At 43.6% G+C, this 25,649-nt stretch overlaps 1 protein-coding gene across 3 annotated transcripts in view; it reads left to right on the top strand.

Annotated features, from left to right (window-relative positions):
- LNX1 (ligand of numb-protein X 1) overlaps positions 1-25,649 on the top strand; it is a 104,361-nt gene that overhangs the window by 26,780 nt on the left and 51,932 nt on the right. The window contains exon 1 of one of the 3 annotated variants that reach the window (XM_035112096.2): positions 260-2,956. The exons of the other annotated variants lie outside the window; for them this stretch is intronic. The gene's annotated coding sequence lies outside the window, so the exon portion shown is untranslated. Of the gene's footprint in view, positions 1-259; positions 2,957-25,649 lie in introns of those variants that run through there. 3 annotated transcript variants of the gene reach the window in all.

Genomic DNA, 25,649 nt, shown 5'->3' with positions numbered 1-25,649 from the left:
TTCGAAAGCACATCAAAGTGCGAGTAGATAAATAGGTACCGCTCCAGTGGGAAGGTAAACGGCGTTTCCGTGCGCTGCTCTGGTTTGCCAGGAGCTGCTTAGTTATGCTGGCCACATGACCCGGAAGCTATCTGTAAACAAACTCCGGCGCCCTCGGCTTATAGAGCGAGATGAGCACTGCAACCCCAGAGTCTGTGACTGGACCTAACGGTCAGGGTTACCTTTACCTTTACCTTTAATGTCATAAATGCCTTATACCTATCGGAAAAATTAGAGTAGTCAAAGTATAAATCCAGCCCAATATTATTTCTCTTTCTTGTTCCTTTTCTGAATTGTTTTCTTTTGTAAATATAAAACATGGCCTCCCCAGTGTGGCAGATTCCCCACTCTTCACACTAACATTTTTGGCAGGACTTGCCATGAGGACTGAGGGTGTATGAATCCCTTCTCTGCTGTAATATTTTACTCACTGGGTGGATCAGGTCAGGACTATCTGGTTGTGATGAACGTCCCTGCTGTGGAGCTGAGGCACAGTGATTTACAACATGGGATCATTCTGATCCACCTGTTATGAGGGCTGTATTTACTGTGTATTTTCCAATGTGAATTGCCTTTAACAATTTTAGGAAAGATACAGTCAGCTAGCTGTGGAAACCCAAGCCCCTCTCTTTTGCTGCAACACATGGTGTTACAAACTAGTATTCCTAACCAATACTCTGAAGCCATTGTTATGTGACATTTTGGTTGGCCCAGATAAAGATATTGCCCAGCTGTGGATTTCACATGGAGGCAGTGGTCTCTCGTTGGCTAGATTGGACCAGAGTTGAAGGGAGGAAAAATCTGTCTTCGTTTTCATACTCAGAAAATATGTAGTCTTGGGCAAGTTTCTTTATTTGTACTTAATTTCTACCTGTCTGAACTTGCCTCCCTTGTGCTTCATTAAATTTATCCCTTTTAAAAATTATCCCTTACCCACCTAGTTGACTGAATTGTTGTCAGGCTAAATTTAAGATTTATTTTGCACTTCGAAGGAATTTGAAATAGGCCAAGTTCTATTTTTGCAGTAGTGCTTTGTTGTCTGCCTTGGGCTTGAATCCACTTTTTGGCTTCCTCAAATACCTTCAAGGACACCACTTGACCTCGGGTAACATAGTGAAACTGGTTCAGTAGCTAATGCTATTTTCTCTGCCCTATCTCAGAAAGTAGACCCAAGAAAGCCGACGGCCTGGTCTAAATAGTCCTCTTCTCTTTTCTTTCCTGAGGCATTTGACCCAACCCCTTTGCAAGCCAAAACCTGTTGTTTTATTGCAATGTGGTACTAGCTATGCTCTCTTGGGTTTTTCTTGAATTCAGCTTTCACAGTGAGATTGTAGGGGCATTTGTGGGGGTGACACTCACCTGCAATTCAGGTTTCATTTGGGTTGATATGCTCTGCTGTGGTTGGTAATGGGTTTTTTAAAATAGAATATTATTCCACTGTCTTTATGGTTTTAACATGTAACCTGCTCCGAGAGTTTGGGTTGAAGAGCAGCTAAAAAATAAACATTGCAGTAATCATCACCCAGAAATTAATTATATCTTGCCCCACCATTTACATAGGTTTCCAGTCTAAGTGCTGACCCATACTGGGACCAGTTTAGCCTTAGCAAATGCCATTAAACAGTTTCCTGCGATCTTTTAATTACCTGCACTGTTTAATTACCTGCACTGTTCTCACCCCGACTATTCTACAAGGTTGACTTGTATGATGATGTCAGCTATCTGGGTAATCTGCATTTTCTGGTAATTCCTGGGCAGAGTCTAGGTCGCATTCCCGGAAAATCTGCATTTAGCCTGCTCTTGAGATACCTCAGTAGGGACTAAAAGAAGCTATTATTGGCAAGATCTCCCAGGATCTATGCTATGTAGCAATACAAGCTGAATTTTACAAGTAGGATGAATAATAGACTGTTCAGGCTGGAGATCCACACAGAGCTGTTTTGGAGACAACATTTTATGAACAAGCCACATACAGTGGTACCTTTGTTCCCAAACAGCTTGGCTCCCAAACAAATCGGCTCCCAAACGCCGCAAACCCAGAAGTAAATGTTCCGCATTGTGGACGTTTTTTGGAAGCCGAACATCCGACGTGGCTTCCGATTGAGTACAGGAAGCTCCTGCAGCCAATTGGAAGCTGCGCCTTGGTTTTCAAACGGTTCCAGGAGTCAAACAGACTCCCGGAACGGATTAAGTTTGACAACCAAGGTACCACTGTATCTCAGAAGGGAGGATGTGAAAGGGAAATCCATGGCTGCCAGTATGTTTTCCTTTTACCTACCCCAGAGTGATGAGCAGAACGCATCACTTGATTACATGCTGTGCACTTGAGTGCTGCCCATCAAAATGTTGCCATTAATGAAGCAGCCTGCTTATTTAATGGGATACCAAGTCCAAGTGTTGGAAAGTGTGTAAACCTAATTGCATTTGTTTTCATTTTAAATCCACTTGCAATACTTGCTCCTCTGCCTGCACAGTTTGCCAAAATCAAGTCTGGATTGGATAATCAGAAGCCTTCCTGTTTTATAGCTCCCCGCTCCCTCCATCTGGCTGAATCAGATCAGACAGCGTCATGATGGAGCATTGAAAGGACAGTCCATGTTTGCAGTATACGCCTCCTGCTTCTGACCTGCATGTGTGGCTTCCCATTTTGCCACGTTCAGGTTCCTTCCTGCCCCCTTTTCGTTATGCAGCCGAGCTCATAACCCATCTGCCTCTCCGACCAGTGATGTAAATGTACCAGCTGCTTCTGAGGAACCACTCTGAAGAGTGCAGGAGGCAGGTCTTTTCCCTGTGCATCAGCCTGCTTTTTTTGCAGCAATAAGTCACTGCCTCGCCTCGCACCAACCATGCTCTGCTCTCCCTTAAACCCTCACATCTAACCTCCATCTGAGAATCAGATCAAGTAATCCTCTTACAGGTCAATGATTTTTTTTCCAGCATAGCTTCATTTAAGGGATTTGCATTAGTTCATAATGTGCTCTCGATTGTGTTGAAATTGAAAGCCTTGTTTAAAAGGGGGGGGGCTGGAATTGGCTGGCATAAAAAAAAGATTGAAGTTCTGTGTCCCATCACAGAGAAATCAAGAGGCAGAGGCAGAGAGAGAGAGAGAGAGAAAGGGGCAAAGACGAATCCTAGCAGCAGTTTAAAATCTTGCACTTGGAAAATGAAGGCTCTCCTGTTGTTGGTTCTACCATGGCTAAGTCCTGCAAACTACATAGACAATGTGGGGAATCTGCACTTCCTGTACTCAGAGCTGTGAGTACTCACAGTTGTGATGTTGTGGTGGTGTCTCTGTGTTGTGTCTCTGTGTTGTCTTTTTAAAAGGAATGGGGGAAAAAGACATCCCTTTGTTTACTTCCTCTTTGTACCTGTGTGTGTACATATGTATGTGTAATTAATGAATAACCCTGCTTAACAGCCACATACCTAATCTGAGAGGCTTGGAACAAGAATGCCCTTTTTCGGCACTTTCTCTTTTTAAAATGCTGGGAAAAGCTGAGACGAGCATTGTTTTCCTTTCCCACTTCCATTTGCCGAGTTGCTTTTTGGGATTGAGGGTCTTTTTCCCTGGACTAGATTCAAGCAGATGTGCAGAACACTCTGTATATGAACTGGTAGCTAGCCTACACACTCTCTCACTTGCTGAGAACCTTTTCACAATGCATAATTTCTGTAGGGATGTGAAAATGTGCCACATTTCTGTCCACAGTCAGGATGTTAATTTTCTTTAACTCTGCTTTATTTGGAATATACTTAAAGGATCATCATTTTGTGTGTGTGTGTGTGTGTGTGTGTGTGTGTGTGTGTGTGTGTGAGAGAGAGAGAGAGAGAGAGAGAGAGAGAGAATATAAATGCTATTTTCCATATATATAGATATAGATATATATGGCAGCATAGCTCATAAACGATGCTTGTTGAGTTAGCTTGTAAATGTCATGATGAATTGCCTTCTGAATGCTGATTATCCTTATTGAGGTTTTTGGGTAGCAAAGCATAATCTGTAAAATATGTTCCAAAGTGAAATGGATTTAGTGAAGTACGGTGTCACACGTTGGAAAATTCATATAGTGCATGCATAATTTGCCTTTAAAATGCATAAAATGATGATGATGATGATATGGTTTCAAGGGGGGCATTTCAACAATTGCTGTAACATGCAGTGGGTGAGTGTGAGCGTGAGCACATGTATGTCTAGAAATGGTAATTTGCCTGGGTTGTTGCTGCTAGCATTTTGAGAAAACAGTGTTAAAAGGCAACTATTAATATTTCAGGGAGCTTTACAAGGAGCATTCTGAATTTCACTACAGGTCACACAGTCGTCGCCCCCCCCCCCCAAAGAAACTGGTATGATATATGTAGCTTAACGGTTTAAAAATATCATTAGGAAAATAATGGTTAGTGGAAGCAAATTGTAGAGGATCAGGATCAAACCAGACCAGATGAACTTTCATAATAGAGACAATGGCATCTGGGACATCCAGTTTCCAGGAAAACAAACAGATGAGATTAATCAGAGCATACAAAGAGAAAACTCCTCCCCGTAGTTGTTTCCTAGGGAATTCTGTTCCATTCCTGTCACTCACAGAGGGCTACTATGTACAGTAGCTACTCGACTTGAATTTATTTTGCCCTCTAACCTACAAAACCCTTAACTGCACTTTGATTGCTATTCTTGTTGACATGCTCTTTACCCAGTTGGTTTTTCTGTTGGATGTGACTCGCCAGTTATCAGCAACAACCAAATCTGTTTAGTGGTTCACTCTGCTGGGGGGAGGGGAGGGGAGGGGACAAATCAACCACAGCACAGAACTGCATGTGAACTGGGTCACAGCAGCAAAATTAGGGTATGAAACCAGCAAATATTGCTCCTGTTGTAAAGAAGTCAGTGCAACAAGGCTAGAATGGGACACTTACATTTTGTGTGCGTGTCTAGGTTTCAGTGCAACAAGGATGTACTTTGCTAATCCAGAATGCTGTGTATGGCTGGGTTTGATTTCTCTGTTTGGTGAATGAGCAAGGCATCTCATAGTGTGTCTTTTTTATCTTTGTTGTACTATGGATGGGGCATGCGAGCTATGATTCACAACCCTAGATATGTGGGAAAGACTGAAGCGAGGTAGAGGCTCTCTGCCTTGAAACTGGTAGTGTCTCTCCAAGGGATAATTTTTGAAACAGGACATGCCAGGGATTGAACCTAGGACAGTCAGTATGTGAAACATGAACTCTGCTCTTAATAGGCCTCCTATCTCTTCTTTATTATGATTCCACATATACTAGAACTGAGCCTTGGCAACAAAGGCAAGCTTTTCTGCTCAGCCTGGTGAGCAGCAGCTAAAATTAAATCCTGCCTGCAGTGCTACTCAACAAGAATGCCAAATATTAGTCAACACTAATATTACAGATTTGCAGGAATATATTGTCAGCCCAGCACCTGTTGCTGCCCCCAATATGTCTGTCTTGTGTGGTGCATTGGTGCCTTCAGGGTCCCTCGATATGTTGCAGAGGGTGCTGGGTTGGCACTCTTAGATCACACATAAGCTTCTCAAGTAACTAACAGATTGCTTGTTGTTGTTGCATTTTGTTGTTATCCTGTTCTGGCCTGGTTGCACTCCAGTAAAGAATTGAACTTGAGCAAAGTTGTTCATCAGCAGGAAACAGGGCCAAGCAAGTGGATCAAAGCTGTGCAGGACCTTGGACAGTTCCCAGAGGCTATGATCTGCCCAGATGCCCAGATCAAAAGTATCCTTCTGGACTTGATGACTGCCAGAGTGAAGGGGCAGGGAATTTGAAGAAGCTGCATCTGGTTGACTTACACTGTGCATTCTGCTTTCCCCTAGCAGAGCAAACAGCCTTGGATGGTGTACTGGGCAGATTCAGGCTTATCCACACTTCCTCTTGTTTCCTTGCTTCCCCCCAGGGAAAACTGCTCTTTAGCGCTCAGTCAGAGCAAACAGCAATTCAGGTTTTCTCCAATTTGACATCTGCTCTTTAGTACTAAAGCAGAACAAATTTTCCCTGGGAAAGGAGCAGGCACAATACAAGCAGAAGTGTGAATGAGCCCTCAGACCACTCTCCTGAAAAGACTGAGCACCTTCTTCCATGTTGGGAGTCTGGCAACTTCTCAGAGATGTTTTTGGTCATTTCCCTCACAGTCTCTACATCCAAAGGGCTCTGAGGTGATAAAGTCCCTTTGGCAGATGATTCTGGTTTAAGGTCATTATCAGAATGTTTCGCATGGAGAACAGTAAGAGGCTGGGTCACTCCAGTTATCAGTTGCACTCAGTGCTATTTTTCTAGAAAAAGAGGTGCCGGAACTCACCACGAACACCTCCTTTGTTCTCTTTTAATGGCAATGGTGTCCACCTGAGAGGTGCCAGAACTGAGTTCTGCCTGAAAAAAATGCCCTGGTTGCACTACTGCTCCAAACCAGGGCATGCCTAGACTCCAGTCAAGAGTGTTCCTCAGTGCTGGAAGGACATTTTTTTTAATGTCTGCAAATAGATGGCCTTGTGCTGGGAATAAAAATAAGACATTTAAACCAGTAAGGGTATAATGGTCAATTGATGACTATGACCTATGCACGTTTACACAGAAGTCACCATGGGGCTTGTTCACTAGTAAGTGTGCATCCATTTGTAGCTTCAAAAGTAGGCAAATATAAACAGTCCTGAAAACTTTTAGCCAGTCCACTTGCCACAAGAGAAGGAAGTACTTGGCTAGCTCCTTCTGGAAATTGCAGTCATCCAAAAGAAATGACACTACAGCCCTGCTGTGTAGCCCCTCTTCCTCTTCCATTTCAACCCCATGATTCAGATGATCAAACAAGCTCCTCCCCCTGTGTTCAGAAGCATAACAACCCAGGCATTAGGTTTCCTGGTGTACACAGGGATTGTCTTTCAGCTGCCACACAGATCAGTGAATCCCTGTGGTTTGCAAGGTAAATGGGCTGAGGGCGTGTGTGCGGCTTTGTCCCCCTCCCCACCCTTGTACTCCGTGCAAGAACTGCATTGCGTGCTTCTGCTCCAGGTTTCTTGCTTCTGCAGCCTTGACCTCATGAGACAGGCAAATGAGGACATTACAGCACAGCTGATTTTATGCAGCTTGAACGGTGGTAGTGTTGGAAGTTGCTGCAGACGATGGTTAACGCGCATTATTTTTAAAAGGTGTTGGTCTCAAGTCTTGTCTGTCCAGATGCGTCTTGGCGTGCACACGAGAGACAGCACATACTTAGTTATCGGCTTCATTGGTGCTTTGGGTAGGCAATCCACATTTGAGTCTTAGAAAGACTCAACCCCAGGGAACACCCTTTCAAGCTGAAGATGACTTCTGCGGTCATTTTGTTGCACTGTAAATTTAAAGGGTATGATTTGAGCCTTCTTCGTCCTGTGACAGGAAGCTGCCTCATATTGAGCCAGACCATCTAGGTTGGTGCTGCCTGCTACGCTGACTTGTAGAAGCTTTTGTGGGTTTCAGGAAAGAGATTTCCCAGCCTTACCAGGGATTGAATCTGGGATGTTTTGCATGCAAGGCATGTGCTCTACAACTGAGCTAGGGCTGTATTAGGCTGTGAGACAGTAATTGACTCAAGGTAACCCAGTGAGCTTTATGGGTAAAGAGATCTGCAAGTTGGACATCCTACCAAGTACTTGTTCTCATTCTCATAGCAGTGTACTGTGAGGCTCCAGGGCAGACAAAAACGCTTGGGTGGTGCTGTGGGTTAAACCACAGAGCCTAGGGCTTGCCGATCAGAAGGTAGGCAGTTCGAATCCCTGTGACGGGGTGAGCTCCCGTTGCTCGGTCCCAGCGCCTGCCAACCTAGCAGTTCGAAAGCACGTCAAAGTGCAAGTAGATAAATAGGTACCACTACAGCGGGAAGGTAAACAGTGTTTCCGTGTGCTGCTCTGGTTTGCCAGAAGCGGCTTTGTCATGCTGGCCACAGCTGTACGCCGGCTCCCTCGGCCAATAATGCGAGATGAGTGCCGCAACCCCAGAGTCTGTCACGACTGGACCTAATGGTCAGGGGTCCCTTTACCTTTACCTTTACCTTTATCATAAGGGCCAGCAACTTTGCAATCCCTGATACAGCCTCTGCTAGGAACATTTGAGATATATGGGGGTTTATCTTCTATTGCTTTCCCGCCCCTCACAACATGCTCTGACAAATCTCTGCCACTGCCTTCTGCCATATAAAAGGATGGATAGTGCAACTAATGCAATTTAAATGAAAGCACTAACATATTTTACCCTCTGGTGCTCATGGAAAGCGCTTCTATATTTCAGGGGCAGCATTTGGCTTCGGATGACGTCATGTTGCATGTAGTATTTGCTCCTGGCTGCTTTGTGACAGTTTTCAGAAACAGTAACATCAGGCAAAGTCAGTTAGGGACAGGATTTCTGTAGCAAACCATCAGAATCAAGCTAGCTGCTGAAGTAAAACCGGAGCAAGGCAAAAGTTAACACTGTTGCATGAAGGGAAGCTGCCTTGCATGTTTCCTCTTGTATGGCATGCCGGAATGGAAAGGGGGACAACCATTCTGGTTGCAGTGTGTGTTGCATTGGATAGAGAGCTGATTCAGAGCAGGGAGATCTGGATTCAAATCTCCACTCACCGGTGCAAACTTACCTTCTCACAGCCTAAAGTACCTCCTAGGTGGCTATGAACTTACAGGAGGATAAATCTTGTTTAGACTATCCGGAGGTCACTGTCTGAAGGAACACTCTAAACACTCATGTTCATTGGCTACATTCAAATGAAGGAAAGCTACTGCATCTCAACCTTTTTCTGGTTATTTGGCTATAACGTTTGATAGAATACAGATAATTAAACTTACTTTGTTGCATTGCATTCTTCATTAAATTATCTTTCCATTGATATATAATTTTATGGCACTACTCCAAAAATAAGTGGTGGTAATGAGCCATCAAACCTCGGAAACACACTTTCCCCAAAAGGTTTCCACAGTTTTGGCCACTAGTGTAGATAATACTGTAGGATGATGCTGATGAAAAGGATGACGTATGGCTGACTGGTGATGACAGAAACAGCACCTAGAAAGGCATCTTTTCTCTTGTGCTGAGGATGGTGGTGCAGGGCTCTCTGAGATCCACTCGTTCAGCTCTCTCTTAGGAACTGCTGGCCGTGGTGTTGCTACAGCTCCATGCGGTTTATGCCTCCTCTATGTGTGTGCTCTCAGCCCACAGGGGACACTTTGAACACTCAGCTGCATGCCAAGAAACAGAAAATCATTTTGAAGCCCCAAAAGATAGAATGGCTGACAGAGAAGGTCACTAAACCCTCACCAGCTGCTCTACTCCTTGAAGCTTGGAGGCAGATTCATCACAAAGGTCGAGGCTGCTTAATAAAAATATAATAAAAAATTAAAATCCACCGGGTGTGCTTTAGTGTTACAAGGACAGACCTACAGGCAACTGTAGGGGTTGAGCTGAGAATCCTCTTCTTGTCCATCATGAATAAATGGGTGGAGGGAATTGCTTTTCGTATTGCCAGAACAGCACAGTGTTGTCAGAGCCATCAGATAAAGGCTGCGAGATCCATGATTGTCTCTGTCAGGCCGCCAAAGCTAGGCCAAGCTAGGTTAATTGTAACAGAGCAGGGCAGGCTGAGCTAGGCCTGGCAATGCACGAAAGCAGCTCACTTTCATTCCATACTGTTAGGGTGCCTGCTGCGCTTGTTCCTCTGTGCAAGGGTGGCCTTCCATTGCACAGATGGGACATTTGTCCGGGAGTGGGTAGGGCTATCTAACCTGCAGCCAGGTATGCAAGCATAGCTCCACACTGCTCACCAGCAACATAGCCAGTCAGCTTGACCTCCTTGGCAGTGGTCGCACTTCTACAGCAAGGACTGGACACTTTCTGCATAAAGAAACTGCTCACAAATGGAGGGGTGTTTAACATTTATAGATGTTCTCCATTCTGCATCTAAGTCTGTGGTCCTGCGCTCACATACTTTGGGGGGTAACATGGACTCAGCAGGACTTGGTTTGGATTTGGCTATATCATGCATAGGCAAACTTGGCCCTCCAGATGTTTTGGGACTACAATTCCCATCATCCCTAGCTACGGTAACAGGACCAGTGGTCAGGGATGATGGGAGTTGTAGTCTCAAGACACCTGGAGGGCCATGTTTGCCTATGCCTGGGCTCTATGGACCAGCTATAAGGCCCCCTGAGCCCCATGAGAAACTTCTGAATGAGCTGCAGTACCTCCTCCTGGCCCATATTGGCAGCAGTGGATAGCTAGCTTAAGGCACCAGTGATTTCCCCTTTCTGGCATAGTGAGCGGAGTCTGGTCATCTGGTTCGAGACCTCTGGCACTTTATACAGCGGCAGATTGTTTCCACTGGTATTTGTTCAGTCAAACTGCTCTGTTGATTTGTACCATCAAGTCTCAGTTTAAGTGGTTTATAGCTTGTTAACATGTTTACTTAGATGCAAGTCCCAACACAGTTTACTTCCATTCAATTCATTACAGGGAGATGCATGGGTGTTGCCGAACCATGCATCATTTTTCAACTCTCTGGTAACATGTAGTTGAAATTTCTACTTCCAGACACCATTTCACTGCTTTGCGCTTGAAGTGGGTGGGGAAATGCAAACTGGTGATGTCTTGCTACGTGTCTTTTCAACCATGTACCACTTAGAAGATTCAGTGGGGAGATGGTGATTGCCAGCCCTAATGTATTTCTCCATAACTGGAACTTTGGATGTAACTTTGTTATTTCATAAACTTTGATGCCCAACAGACTGATTCATCAGATGCACAAAGGAGATTAGAACGTGGTAGCTTTATGTATTCATAGATTTAAGTACAGTGGAGGGCACATCAATTAGATAACAAAGTATACGTAAAGGCATTTTGACAGCTGAACTGAAATAAGCAAATACATTAGTTTTGAATGCAATTTTATAGACGGGGTTGATGAAAATGAGGCCATTAGTTTGCAGGATAAGATAGATCTAAAAGAACAAAACTGACGAGGGGAAATCAAACCATAGTTAATAGCTTCTGACCTACATTTTCCCATCATTCATTTTTTGCTCAATGAATCTTGCATTCAATAAGCCTAGATGCTCACTTCCCCATCCTTCAGGCCCACAGCACAGTCTGTTTGAAGAAGCAGTAGAGTTCTTACATCCCAAGTGTGGTCTAACATGCTTTGCTGGCATAAGTTGCACCAAACATGATATTGGTGTGCTCAGCCACAGGACCACCCCTTCTCAAATAGCAGCAAGCAGGCCTCTTTGATTCTTTTTGTACCCTACCAGCTGAAACCCATCCTTCTCCTATAAAGAAAAAAACCCTTATATTAGAGAAAAGGGATCTGGTAACAGATGCCAGTGGTCTTCAGTGAAACTAGATGCAGGTAGTCCTAGCAGGCTGCCCCACTTACAGTAAATGAAGTTCATGGCGTTGTTTTCTACCCAGAAACAGGCTGTACTAAAACATCGTTATTTCCTAGCAGAATATGTTATGCATCATTTCCAGTTGTCATATTGGGACTTTTCTGACAACTATTACCCTTATTCACTCTTCCCCAAGGGGAGTATTATGTTGTTGTTGCAGGCAGGACACAAAAAGGCCCCCTGTTTAGGCAGAGAGTAGTAAATATCAACTTTTCAGTTTTTTTCAAATAACTGTTTCCCCCGGTATACTTTGGAATGCCCATTCCCAAGGTTCCTGATTCTAGCTTATTGGGAAGTACCCTAACAATGTTGACTCCCCATTAATTCATTGAAGTTTAACTTTACAGTGGTACCTCGGGTTTAAGAACTTAATTCGTTCTGGAGGCCCGTTCTTAACCTGAAACTGTTCTTAACCTGAGGCACCACTTTAGCTAATGGGGCCTCCCACTGCTGCTGCCACGCCGCCACCGTGCGACTTCTGTTCTCATCCTTAATCCGTTCCGAATGCACATTCGTAGGTCGAAAAGTTCGTAAGTCGAAAAGCGGTTTCCCATAGGAAAAAAATATTCGGAAAAATTCATAAATCGAAGAAACCGCATTTAAAATTCGTTAAGTCAAGGAAACCGCATTTAAAACCGCCAACGGTTTCCATTCGGAGGTAGAAAAATTTGTAAGCATGCGGCCATTTTTCCTGTTCGTAAGTCAAAAACTTCGGATGTCGAGTAATTCGTAAGTCGAGGGGCCACTGTATTTAGGAAGTGAATTAGTTTGTTCATTATCTGCAAACACTACACTACACATCTGCTGTCAAATCAGGATAATATATATATAATTTGCGGGGGGGGGGGGGAACCATATATCATCCTTGCTCAAGATTCAGCCTTGGATATTTTCCATTTCTTATTTTGAGAAATGCAAAAGATTGTATTTACAGGTCTACTATTTCTTCTCTTCATTCTGCAAGATCCCCTTCCTTTGGCAAAGCAGAACTCCAATGGAAGGAGTCAGCAGAAGGAAAATATATGCACATGTCTTTGTGTGTGTATTTTTCATGTACTTGCATACATTCTGGGTCCTCCCATTGCATTGGACTTGAGAGACCTTGTGTAATGGTCAAGGAATGCAATATTCATTCATCTTCTTCCGGGATCCAAATTTATTCTTGTATTACCCTTGATATAGCTACACAAGGAAAACATTAAGCTGGCCTCTGCTTTTTCTTGGACTGTGCTTGGAATAAGCTGGCTAATGTGCAAATTATTTTGACAACTGATCCAAAACATAGGAGAAGACAAGTTTGTTGACATCTTGTTGGTGTGGTTTGAGGTTAAACAGGAAACTTCACAAGTACTGTAGAGCATCATTACAATGCCATAAATGAAAAATGTATTATATAGGGTTTTTTTGAGAACCTGTGAACCTTAGACCTCAAACACTGAATACCTCTTTAATCATTACCATTTTCTCTATATTGAGATTAGGGCGATGCCTTTAAATCAGGTGTGGTGAACATGCAGCCCTTCATGATGTTGGATTCCAAATCCCATCAGCCACAGTCGGCATTGCCAGTAGTGAGGAATGATGGGAGTTGTAGTCCAACAATATCTGGAGGGTCACAAGCTCACCCTGCTTTAAAGTGCAGCAACTCCAGCTGACCCCTTTAGTTGTTTGGTTGGGCCAACCTTGGATTAGAAAGGGTTTTGCATTTGAATTTTTAATATTTGTACATGTATGAAATTTGTTGATATTTTTGTACATCCCTCATTCCCTTTGGAAGCGCAGCTGTTCCCAGCAGCTGGGGTTTGAAGGGACGTGACTATATGTTCTGGCCATGTCATGTTCATGTAAAACTAGTGTCTTAATTCTAGTCTTTAACACCTGGGAGGTTCTCCTAGAACTGTGTGTGTGTGTTGAAAGCAAGAATCTGCTCTAACATTCTTTATTACATGGATGTTTGTCCTTTGTTATTGTATGCTGTTCTCCCTCGCTAAATGTGCAGTGTGTACTTTTTGGACAATTGCTTAATCTCATGATTTGGAATAGTGTTTGGGTCCTAAGTGTTGTTTTGCCACCATCACCAATGAGACTTTTTTCTTTCCAAATTTCCTTCTCCCAGAAGAGATTAAATTCCAGGACATTCTTGTTGTATCCATCCAAGACATGAAGATAATAAGAGTGGACAGTAAGAGTTGCTACATTTCACATTGCATGTGCACAGCTTTTGAATTTGGCAACTGTAGTCGAACAGAAAACTTTAAGATGGAGAGTAGATGTAAAGTCTCATTAGCTGCATGGTGGTAGCAGAAGCGGGATTACAGAAGCAGGAGAAATTTGGCTGGGCTTTAATTTTAATACAAATCTAGTGAATTCAACTTCCAGTCAAACTGAAACACAGTTATCCTTTCAAAATTTCGCTATGAGGTTCTTCAACCAAAAGACGTGTATAGGAATGCATAGGTTAGGGGCAAAATGTGAAAATTGTTTGCAAAATATTTGGCAAGACTGTATACAAAAATGTGTTTAGGAGAAGTGTGCACTAAAACACTGAAATTTTCACTAGGACTTTTTTTAAATCACAAACTTGATGCAAAAATGTAGCAAAGGAATAAATGAGAAACGGAGAGAATCTGACGTGCATCCATAAGGATGACGTACATCCTTAAACTGACGTACATCCATAAACCAGATTAATACATATTGCAGTTTACTGCAAGCTGGTGCCCTCCAGCAATGTCTGGAGGGCACCAGCTTGGGGAATGGTGGTATAACTTTATAGATTTAACCATTCTTCAGCTATAACGCCAACAAGGGGACTTCCAAACATTTGTTGCTACTGTTAGACAGATAGTTCTTGAAGCAGGATGTCCTCATTAACCCTTGCAAGGGTTTCGACCCACCATTACTTTACAAGCACAAAGCTCCCTCTGATTCTCAAGAGGATTCCACTTATCTACCCTGCTAGGAGGAAGCAAAACAAGGATTTACTCCCTTCTTCCAGCTTGGATGATGTGGTCTGTCAGTGATTGAATCAACATGCTGGTCACTCACCATACACTATAATATCTGTAAGAAGTCATAACATGGAGATACATGACCTAAACATGGGGGGAAAGCTTATGGGAGGCAAGCTACACTAAATTACTTACTGGTAAAAAATAATAATGAACCCTAATTCAGACCAGATGCACATTCTGAGAATATGTTTCACTCTGCATCACTCCCTTGCTTCTCTGTCATCAAGTTTCATCCTTTGCAATCTATCTTCAATATCCACGTCAGTTATTTGATGGCTGCTGCATCAAATAACTCCTTGAAATATACAAAAAGTCTCTTGGGGGTCTTTTCATTTGCAATTAATGCAAACTTATTTTCATCCAGGTTTCTCCAACTATTGGTTGTTGAGATGTTTCTGCCGCTCAGTAAATACATGCTGACAAGCAATTAAAAATCTATACTCTGGGATGCCATGCAGTACCACTGAGCATCAGGGGAGCTTTGCAGACAATGGTGAGAATTTCTGCTTAATGGAAGGAGCCTGCTTTGCGTGTCCTGTGCCATGGAAGGCCAAGGGAACAAAAATAGCATTTGGCAAGCATGCACACTTCTACCACTTCAGCGTGGTTTGTACACATCAGTTATGCTTCATAGCTCCTGTTTTCCACATGTGACTATGTGGATGGCTTTTGTTTTGTTTGAATGAGAAATAATGCATGATTGGGGGTGGGGAGAGAAATGCTGTTTTTCCTCCTGTTTCGCTCAACATATCCTGTGGCTTAAAAACGTTTGACTGTCATTCTCTCACCCCAGATAATTCTGGGAACTGTAGCAGTATGAAGAAGCGGCTAGCAGCTTATCAAACTAGGATTCTCAAGAATCTTTGGTATATACCATTAGAGCAGTGGTTCCCAACCTTTTTTCGGCCATGCCCCACCTAAGCACCTCTAAAATCCTGGTGCCCCACCCCCGTGACATATAATTCTTATTATTTAAAAAAAAGTGAACTCCTGTTCATGTGGAGGAAGCCTAAAAGAAGAAGAGGAGGAGTTTGGATTTGATATCCCGCTTTATCATTACCCAAAGGAGTCTCATAGTGGCTATCATTCTCCTTTCCCTTCCTCCCCCACAACAAACACTCTGAGAGGTGAGTGGGGCTGGGAGACTTCAGAGAAGTGTGACTAGCCCAAGGACAACCAGCAGCTGCATGTGGAGTAGAGGAAACGCGAACCCGGTTCACCAGATTACAAGTCTAGCACTCTTAACCACTATACCACACTGGCTCTCAAAAGGCCATTACTTCCAAAGCTTCCAAATTGCCCCCCTTAAAAATCAAATTGCCCCCCTATGGGGCGTGTGCCCCACGTTGGGAACCATGGCATTAGAGTGAGGGCTCACCCACACCTGTGCTTTCTAGGCATGGGTCTGAGCGGTTTTGCCTTTGCCTTGTCACTTTCCCCTGGAAAGCCTTCTCTTTAGCAATAAATTGGAGCAAGCAGTAGTCCCTGGAATATCCGGTTGCCATTTGCTCTGATTCAGTGCTAAAGTGCAGGTTTCCCCGGGGGGAAGCAGTGGGCAGGTGGAAGTGTGGATAGGCCCTTTAAAGAGGTATAAAACTTACATAAATGAGTAGTGTAGACAGCATATCTACCAGACCCATAGGCCCTAAGGTCACTCAGTCATCTGCACCAGTTACTAGGGAAGGAAATAGTACCCACTGGAAGAGTGTCTCTCTCTTTTCCCATTCGCTCACAAGAATATACCAACCAGCCTCTTCCCGCAGCCCCTTGGAAGAGGGGCGCTTAAGGTGGCATACATGATTCCCCTTCTCTCCATGTTATCCTCGCAGCAACCCTGGAGTTCACTGGAGGGTGGTGACTGCTCCAGTGAACTCCATGGCCAAGTGAGGTCTTGAACCCCACTCTCCCAAGTTCTATTCCAGCCCTCCAATTGCCACACCACACTGGCCATGAAGACACATCAAGAAATGCTGTCAGTAGGGTGAAAAATATCCCCCTATCCCCAGTGCTATTTTTTCTAGAAAAAGAGGTACCAGAACTCACTATGATCGCCTCCCTCATTCTCTTGAGAATGGCAACGGCACCCGCCTGAGAGGTGCTGGAACCGAGTTCCTGAGAGCTGGGGGGGAAAGCCCTGCCTATCTCTGAGATATGGGGATAGATTTGGCATTTCTGTCTGTTGCAGCACCTGGTCCTTGTTTTTGTGTCTCTGTTATGTGACCTGTTGTTGCTGGTGAGTAGCAGTTTTAGTTTTAGGGGTGTTTAAGTGAGGGCTGTTATGCCACTCAAAGCCGGTGAGAAGGAGGTGCCCTTGTCCAAAAATGGCTGTGGATCCTTGATGATACATAGGAGCTATACATGACAACAAATAGTGTTCTGTCACTATTCTGGCCTGTCATATGCAATTCCTGGGCACCAATCTGACCTAATTAATCTGCTTCTTTACTTCACTGGATGGGTGTTATGATCTGAGAAACCCGTCAGATGTACATCTCCGTTGAACGGACCAGAAGAACAGATGGGGTTGTACCTTAGAGCTTAGATGTAGGCCATGGGTTTTGTGGTGTGTTCTGGATAGTAGCTGGAAGCATGTAGATATGTGTAGAGGGTTGTAGGCTTCTAATATAAGGTGGTGCTTATAGGTCCGTCATGTTAATAGCACCGCAGTGCCCAGAAAGTACATACCTGTTGTATGGACTAATCCTGGCCTTGTTTGGTGGGGCAAAAGTTGTCAGACGTTTGGTAATCTTCTGAGATGCCTCCTGTCTGTGAATCCAGAAGACACCTGAAGAAAATAGTTACTGAAGAAAATGTTGGTGGAAGAATGATGATAAGTTAGGCCAGGGCTCTTTCCCCCCCCCCCCCCCCCGGGGAAACTCACAGGAACTCAGTTCAGGCATCTCTCTGGTGGGTGCCATTGCCATTCTAAAAGAATGAGGGAGGTGTTCATTGTGGGTTCCAGCTCTTTTTCTAGAAAAATAGTACTGAGTTAGGCCCATGGCAAACAGAAAAATCCAGCAGCAGTATGCCATTGCATGAAATGGCAAGTTTGAAAGCGAATTTGCAGAGAAGTAGTGTCTATATTGCTTTTGTGTCTGGAAGTGGGAGAGTTTGCAACTTAATTTGCGGAAGCAGGAAAGTAAATGTTAAAGTATATTTTAAAGTGAAGCCTTTGGGGAATTGGGGAGACACACACTTGCAAATATAACTATTCAAATCTACAATATGCTAGAAGGAAGCAAAGATAAATAAATAGTCCAAGGAAACTAGATATATCCATGGGTATATCCATGGGTTTGAGAAAGAATTAATAGAAAATGACAAAAAGCTCATTGCCCGAATGTACGATCTGTTATTAGAATGGGAGCTCAAAGAGGAGCAAACTAAACCATCTATGATTAAATGGGCCCAGGATTTGGGACACAATGTTTATATGGAACAATGGGAAAGGCTGTGGCAGAAGGATTTGAAATTTACCGCCTGTTACAATCTGCGGGAAAATATTCTCAAAATGATGTACAGGTGGTACCAAACACCAGATAAAATATCAAAGATGTATAAAAACAAATCACCAAAGTGTTGGAGGTGCGAGAAGGAGATAGGGACCCAAATGCACATGTGGTGGAAATGCCCAGAAATAAATAAGTTTTGGAATAACATCTATGAAGAGTTAAAGAAAATGTTGAAGTGTAAGATCATAAAGAAACCAGAAATGTTTTTATTGAATATAATACCAGAGGACATCAAAGATGCAAGTAGAATATTACTTATGTATGGTATTGTAGCCGTGAGGGTCCTTATCGCTAGGAAATGGAAAAATAAAGATGCACCAAATATAACAGATTGGCAAATCCTAATGAAGGAATATTCACAGCTAGCTAAAACCACTGGGAAAATTAGAGGTCAAACAAAGCAAAAAGTAAAAAAGGAGTGGAGGATCTTTGAAGATTACATAAATTCAACCAAATAGCCAAATCCTGATAGCAGATTAGAATTGAACCATGTTGAAATTTAAAAGGACAAGGAAATGTTGATATGAAACTTAAGTGTGAATTTAAATGGGTGTATATAACTTACACAGGATATGATTGGAAGAACGCTGTTCTTTTTATATATATATATATATAGTTTTGTTTTTTTCCTCTTATTCGTAGATTTCCTTCCCTACCTAATCTTTGTCTTTGTTTTAATCTTTTTTTTTATGTTCTTTATACTTGACATTTCTTTTTCTCAAATGTGGAATTCTTTATATGTAAAAGGGAAATGTACCAATTTCCTTTATGTTTTTGTAAATTTGTATGGCTTTTAACAATTGAAATAAATAAAAAGTATTTTGAAGAGAAAAAAAAGATATATCCATGGGTATACTGTAAAGACTTCAGCCTGTGCTCAATCTTGCCTTTAGTCAGAATTTTGGAGCTGTTTGCAAATGGATACCATGAGGGCTAGTGGCTTGGTTTTTTTTCCCCAAAAGACAAAGCTAAGATTATCAGGGTAAAAAAAATCCCAGAGTTTCCCCATCTGGGACATTATAAGGAATAGTCCTTTCTATGGTAGATCTAAGAGCATTATATATCTAAAAGCTGGTCATTTTGGGAGGATTAGCCATCTGTGTTGACAGGCTGTTACAGCTATACTTACAGAAAGCAAGCAGGATTTGTTTTAAATATGTCTGCATTCATTCTGTCAGCACTTCATATGCTTGATGCAATGTGGTATATAGGACATGAGAGTGAAAGTCACTCTCATCCAGAGGTGATGGTTTTGGAATACATATGCATTCCTAGTCCATGGGGGATAACCACGAGTAGGATAACAGATATATAATGGCCTTAGGGTAGCTGATTTGGGCACATTGAGAAACAGAAGTGTATCCTAGTCTAGTCAATGCCTGGATAAGAGACTGCCAGGGTTACCCATGTATGCTGTTCTGAGCTTCCTCAAAGAAAAGTAACATATGCAGGAGTATTGCTATGTCCTTAAAAAATTCAGGTAAGAGGCCCATGACCAATATTTGCATAACACTTGCACATGCTAATTTATTTCCAGATAAATAGAAGCAAATTTCAGAGGGAAAGAAACCCTGTAAGCAACATATTATTTTAAATGAAAGTTTTTAAAAGGCCAGGTGAAGAGGCAGGAAGTCTGGGTCCAGGTGCAGAAGAACCAAGGATCGGGGGCCCTGAGTTGCTCCATTAGCAATGCCCCCTGGATATTCGTAAAGAGCTGTCCATTTTCTGGATTGCCTCCTCAGTGGCAAAAGTTTGTGGAGAGAAACAATGGGTGGTAAGCAGCTGCTTTTGACTCAGGGTAGACCATCTTGGAATTCATCAACACGCCTGAGTCAGGACCATTGATTTCAACAGGTCTCCTCTGAGTAAGGCTTAGTTGAATGCCACACAATACTGGTTACTTTCTACCCAGGCAATGAAGGGAAAATCCCCAAATATTTATGTGAGTGAGACGTCACCAAAACCAATAAAGAAAAGAAAATATAAAATATTTAGGTTGGTATGGTCCCTCAGAATAACTGACACAGACGATGTTTTCTGAGCAGGAAAGCTACAGAGACTCTCCAGCTCAAGGGAAGGGGGGTGATGGGAGAATCAAGCAGTCTGCTATCTCCTCAACATGGCGGCTGCATTCCTTGCAGCATCCCCTCCCACCTTCTTCCTGCCCCACCACCATGGAAACCTAGGAAGTCGCTTCATCGTAGTCATACCCCATCTCAATATTGTCTACACCTGACTGTCAGTGGCTCTCCAAGGTTTCAGCCATCAGCTTTACCCGGCCCTTTCTGGGGAAACCAGGGACTGAGCCTGAGACCTTCTACACTCAAGGCAGGTGTGCTCCCCTCATAGATGGCGCTCGTGGACCTGTCAGCTTTGGCAATGTCAGCCTACAGTTCAAGGAGGACTGTGATGATATTTGCATGTGTTCTTAGTTTGAAAATAAGCCACGTTGGGCAATATTTGGGAAAACATGAATCTTGATTTAAAATAAAAAAATTAAGAAAACCTAAGGAAATGTTTCAAACAGCATCATGAAGGCAAGAAACAATTTGTTCAAATGTGGTGTGGGGTATTAATATAAGACTCCCACATTCAAGTCATGTGGCTAAGATTGGAGTAGAAATCTACTATTTCTTGACAGAAAGAGAGAGAGAGAGAGAGAGAGAGAATTTTCTTCCCTCTAAACCAAGGAGACCCTGTTGTGCCAGGGTTATAGGCACATGCTGTCATTCACTTTTGTTCTTAAAAAGGTTCTTTGCAAGTTGCTAGAGGTCAGATTTCGAATTGATCAGGTCAGGAGAATCACTGTCTGTCTTTTCTTCCTCTCTTTTTTTGTTTTTAATTAAAAACCTTTATTTGCAATATTTCCTCTCCATCCATCTCATGTCCTTCTCACCAGCAACTTGGCAACTGATTTACATCTTTAAACTTTTAACCAACCCTTTGCAGGCACGCTAACGAAGGGATTTGATGTGCTTTCTTTGGACAACGTGGGTTATTTACTGCTCATTTCTATTGGGACGTGCTGTCCGTTGAAATGTCTATACCTAAAAGAGCCAGTGGGGGATGAAGGTCGGAGGTATGCACGGGTGTCAAACACAAGGCCCGGGGGCCAAATCCGGCCCGCCAGACCTCGTCATGTGGCCCGCCGAGCACCCCAGCCAGCGGGACCCAGCAGCGGGACCTTGCTGCTGAAGCGCCGCACCGACAAAGCGCCGACAAACAGCTGGGGCCTGGGGGGGGGGGTAGAAAGGCGGCTGGAGCAGCGCTGCGTGGAGCACCCCGAGCCACAGCAGGAGAAGGAGGAGGCAGCTTGCCAGGTCAGCGCCAGCAGCGCCGCACGGAGAGTTCCGAGCCTCAGCGACGCAGCAGTGCTTCCAGAGGCTTCGGGGCGCTCTGTGCGTGCTGCTGGGTGCCGTCCCAAGCCTCTGGGAGCTGGCAGGAGGAGGAGGAGGCTTGCTGAGTCGTCACACAGCAGCGCGTGCGGAGCACCCCAAGTCTCTGGGAGCGTTGCTGCTGCTGGCTGCCGGAGGCTCGGGGCGCTCTGCGCGCGCTGCTGGGTCACGACCCAGCAAGCCTCCTCTTCCTCCTGCTGGCTCCCAGGGGCTTGGGTCGACACCCAGCAGCGCACGCAGAGCACCCCGAGCCTCATTCAAACCAACTTTAAAGGAGAACACTTTTTTAAAAAAAAAAATCAGCAGTAACATGGTCATAAAACCACATATAAAAAGTCTGGGGTAATACAACGTTTTCACCTGGTACCAAAAAGAAGAAAAAAAGGCTCAGGTCCAGATGAACCTCTGTGCGTGCTGCTGGAACCACTTGCAGTAATAATAATAAAAAGACACCCACCGAAAATAAGCCACCCTGTGTTTTTTTGAGGAAAAAAAGTTATAAAACGGTGTCTTAAAGAAAGGGAAAACACGGTAGGATGCTGCTTTATACTTCTGGCCCTTAAACCCTGGAACCAGGAGAACAGCTCCAGTGAGTCAACCTCAGCCAGTCCCTTTGGTGAAGGGTGGTGGCTCACTGGCAGAACACCTGACCTGCATGCAGAAGGACCCCAGCATCTCCAGGTACCAGTAGCTCTGCAAAGCTCCTGCATGAAACCCTAGCGAGCCTCCACCACCCAGTGCAGTTACCAAAAATCATTTTTCAATAAATTGTACAATAATTGTACATTTGAATATCTACTTGCCATTATTCTGACTATGTTAGTTATTACTTACATTATTACAAAAAACAGTAATAATTGAATACAGTGACAATAATTTATGATAATCAAGAGTGGACACATAGTCCTACAGATACTACCGGCCCTTTGAGGGTGACCAAACTGCTGATGCGGCCCCCGATGAATTTGAGTTTGACACCCCTAAGGTCATGGAGGTCAGAGGTAAATGTCACTAAATCCAGACTTCTGGGAGGCTATTAACACCATGTTCCCTCAAATGCAGAGGTGTAAAGACAGTGTTCAATTGTTTGCAGTGATCTGCCTGAGGCTTCTCTCAGCATCTCCAAGCCACTAGAGCCAGGAGGCCAGTGAAGTCTGGAGCCTAATCTTTAAAAGATGCTTCGAACAAAGCCCAGGGCACTTAAAAACTATTCAATGCTTCAAATGTGGGCACTGCTGCCCCCAATTTTGTATTGGCACAAGTTTCACGAATCAGCACCCCTGAGCTAATAGGAGGTTTTAGATGGCATAAGAAACCCAGTGGTACCTGATATAATCCGAAACTTGTAGAAGCACTGCAAGGTTGACATGAAATGCCAAAGGAAGTGTATAGAAAGAAGGAGTGCGTCATCACAGCTCAGTGTTCAGAGTGGCATGCCAATGTTTTTGAATGTTCAGCATGAATGTATAATACTAGCAGGATGCTCACAAAATGCTAGGAATGTGGAGGGAAATGTAGCTCCGTTGCACATAAGAGGTCCTAGATTTAATTCTGGCATCTCTAGGTTGGGGTTGGAACAGACTCCAGTCTGTACTCTGGAGAGTCGCTACCAGTCAGTGCAGTCAATATTGAGCTATATGGACCAGTGGCTTGTCCCTAAAATAGGCTATAGTTTCTAAGTGCAAGAAGGGCTTCCACAGAATCATTAAAGCTTTTTCTGTAACTCCTGTAACACAGGCACATATATTTGCTAATTTCAGTTTGCAAGAACACAGGTTTCTTATACCAGATCCATTTAGCCCAGCATAATGCTAAACAGTGGTGTAGTGTTTTGTTCATGAATCTGGGGCACATGTTGCTTCCCCTCCACGCTCCTCTTGCACCATGGCTGCAAGGAGGGGATTGGAAGCTTTTGCTTCCACTTTCAGCTAGTCACAGTTTAGTGTTGTATTGGAACCCTAAACTGCAATTAATTTTAACTAGAGTTTAGAGGGACAAGTGGACTTTACAAACCACAGTTTGAGACTAATGTGTTTCAGTAAACTGTAGACTGACCACACTTTATTTGGGGGTGGGTGGGTGTTTTTGAACTAATGATAAAATGTAATTAGCTGTACTGGAGAAGGAGAGATGGACGAGGAAATAGGCAAGCCTGAGGTCTGTGCACATAACACTAAACGGAATTCAGTACTGAGTCCAAACTAGATCAATATATAGTGATTGGTTGGTGGAAATGCTGTTAAGTCTGGGGTTATGGTTGTAGTAGCACCAGTGGCATTAAAACCATGCATGTTCCGCCCCAAGCCAGAACACAGAGAGTTCTTTTTGCTGTACTGAATACCTTCTGCAAACATAGGGATACTCTTTTTTTCATCGTTTACCTTTTCTACATTTGGCCCTGCAAACTGCTTTTGACAGTCCCTTCTGTACAGCTTGAAATATATTGTTGGGAAAAGGGGTATCTTCCCACCAAAATTAAGAACTTTCCAAAATCTACATGTTTTCGACTGGATATAAAGCTTTGCTGGCTATGAGAAGCTAGTTGCACAATTTCTCTGAATTTTGATCTAAATCATTTGGATTTAAAGTTTGGCTTCCCTCCCCCCAAGAAATGGTTCCGTTTCCCACCCTACCCAAGGGATTGTAGAATAACACAGATTCATGCCCAATCAAGCAAGACATTAGAAGCTTTCAGATTATATTGGCAATGTACTGTGAAACAGCCATGCATTTTAAGAGCATTTGTTCCAGTTTCTTATTTTTTAATACTTCATAATAACTATAGCAATATTATCTTCATGAGACAAACAGGCACACCCTCTCTTGCTTTGTTTTTTTAAGTAAAGATGATAGAGCCTTTTGGCATCCATCCCTTCGGCCTGTAGCCTATGGTGCATTGACTGAGAATACAGGAGGCTTTGCAGGCATAATCGCATATCCTTAGCTGTTGCAGGATTGGGCACAATCCCTCTGCTATCGGTCACAAACAACATCTTGCTGGGGCAAAGGTTGGTGCCGTGTAGTAGAAAATAAGCAGGGAAGTCCTAGCTCTAAATCTCTCTTATTGGGCGGTCTTACACACGCCTTTTTCTCACACTACAGGGATAATATCACTGGCCCTACCTTACAGGATTGTGAGGATTGCTGAGGTGATGCATATTAAGCTTTTTTCATGTCACAGAGCTTGAATTGGAAACCACATGATCCATTGATGGGGGATGTTCAGCTGAGATAGACCCACACACCCACACCCACACACCAACATCAGAATGACAGCATTCCTCCCTATTTATTTACAATTCACTTTTGGGGAAGCAAAATGAGGAACCTGTTAGGGACCAAACAGCTCGAACCAAGGACATGAGTGCTTTCTTGCCTGTGCACCAAGCAGCAGGAACTGATGACCCAAGCTGCTTCTCATTCACACAAATATGACAGGTAATAAATGGGCCCATGGCCAGGCAAATAATGGTTGGGGACACAACATCAGTGGGATCATGTCTGGTCAGACATTATGTCTACTATATGGCTGCACCCATGTGGGAATGCTGCCAAAGGAGGTGCTTCTCAAACTATCTGATGTGATGCATCAGCCATTTCCTCCCACCCCATATGCCAGGGACCAATACCATATTTCCCCCCTGAAGCACCCCACCCAACCTGAACTTTGGTGGAGTTGTTGATGACCAGCAGCTGATGGTTTACAGCAGTGTTTCTCAACCAGTGTGCCTCCAGATGTTTTGGGACTACAACTCCCATCCTTCCTGACCACTGGTCTTGCTAGCTAGGGATGATGGGAGTTGTAGTCCCAAAACATCTGGAGGCACACTGGTTGAGAAACACTGGTTTACAGATCACCACCAGTCTGTGGACCACCACTCCAGGTAGTACTGGTTTGCAACATCTGAATGAGCTTTCTTTTGAACCAAGGACAAATAGAAGCTGTTGATGGGCACTGTCAGAGATGTGATGCTGTTCAGTGGCAGAAAGACTATTAGCAGTGTCATGAAGCTGTTTCTTAATGGCCTGTTTTGGAAGGCAGACAATTAAGCCATATGGAAATTAAACAGGAACTGTTCCAATGTGATAAGACTTAGCCATGAACCACTGTTCTTATAGAGAGGAATTTGTTGGCTTAATGCTGTTTTCTTTTATCTAAATAGTGTCAGCATAAGTAGTCTCTGAAAGGCAGCAGTAGCTGCTGTGGCAGATAGTGTTGTACATTTGAGGTACAGATGTTTGTCTGAAAGGAGTAATGCATGTTCT

This window comes from Zootoca vivipara, chromosome 9 (genome assembly GCF_963506605.1).
Source record: "Zootoca vivipara chromosome 9, rZooViv1.1, whole genome shotgun sequence".
Taxonomy (NCBI): Eukaryota; Metazoa; Chordata; class Lepidosauria; order Squamata; family Lacertidae; genus Zootoca; species Zootoca vivipara.
The sequence above is the reverse complement of the archived record's forward strand: the minus strand, read 5'-3'. Positions and strand labels throughout refer to the sequence as shown.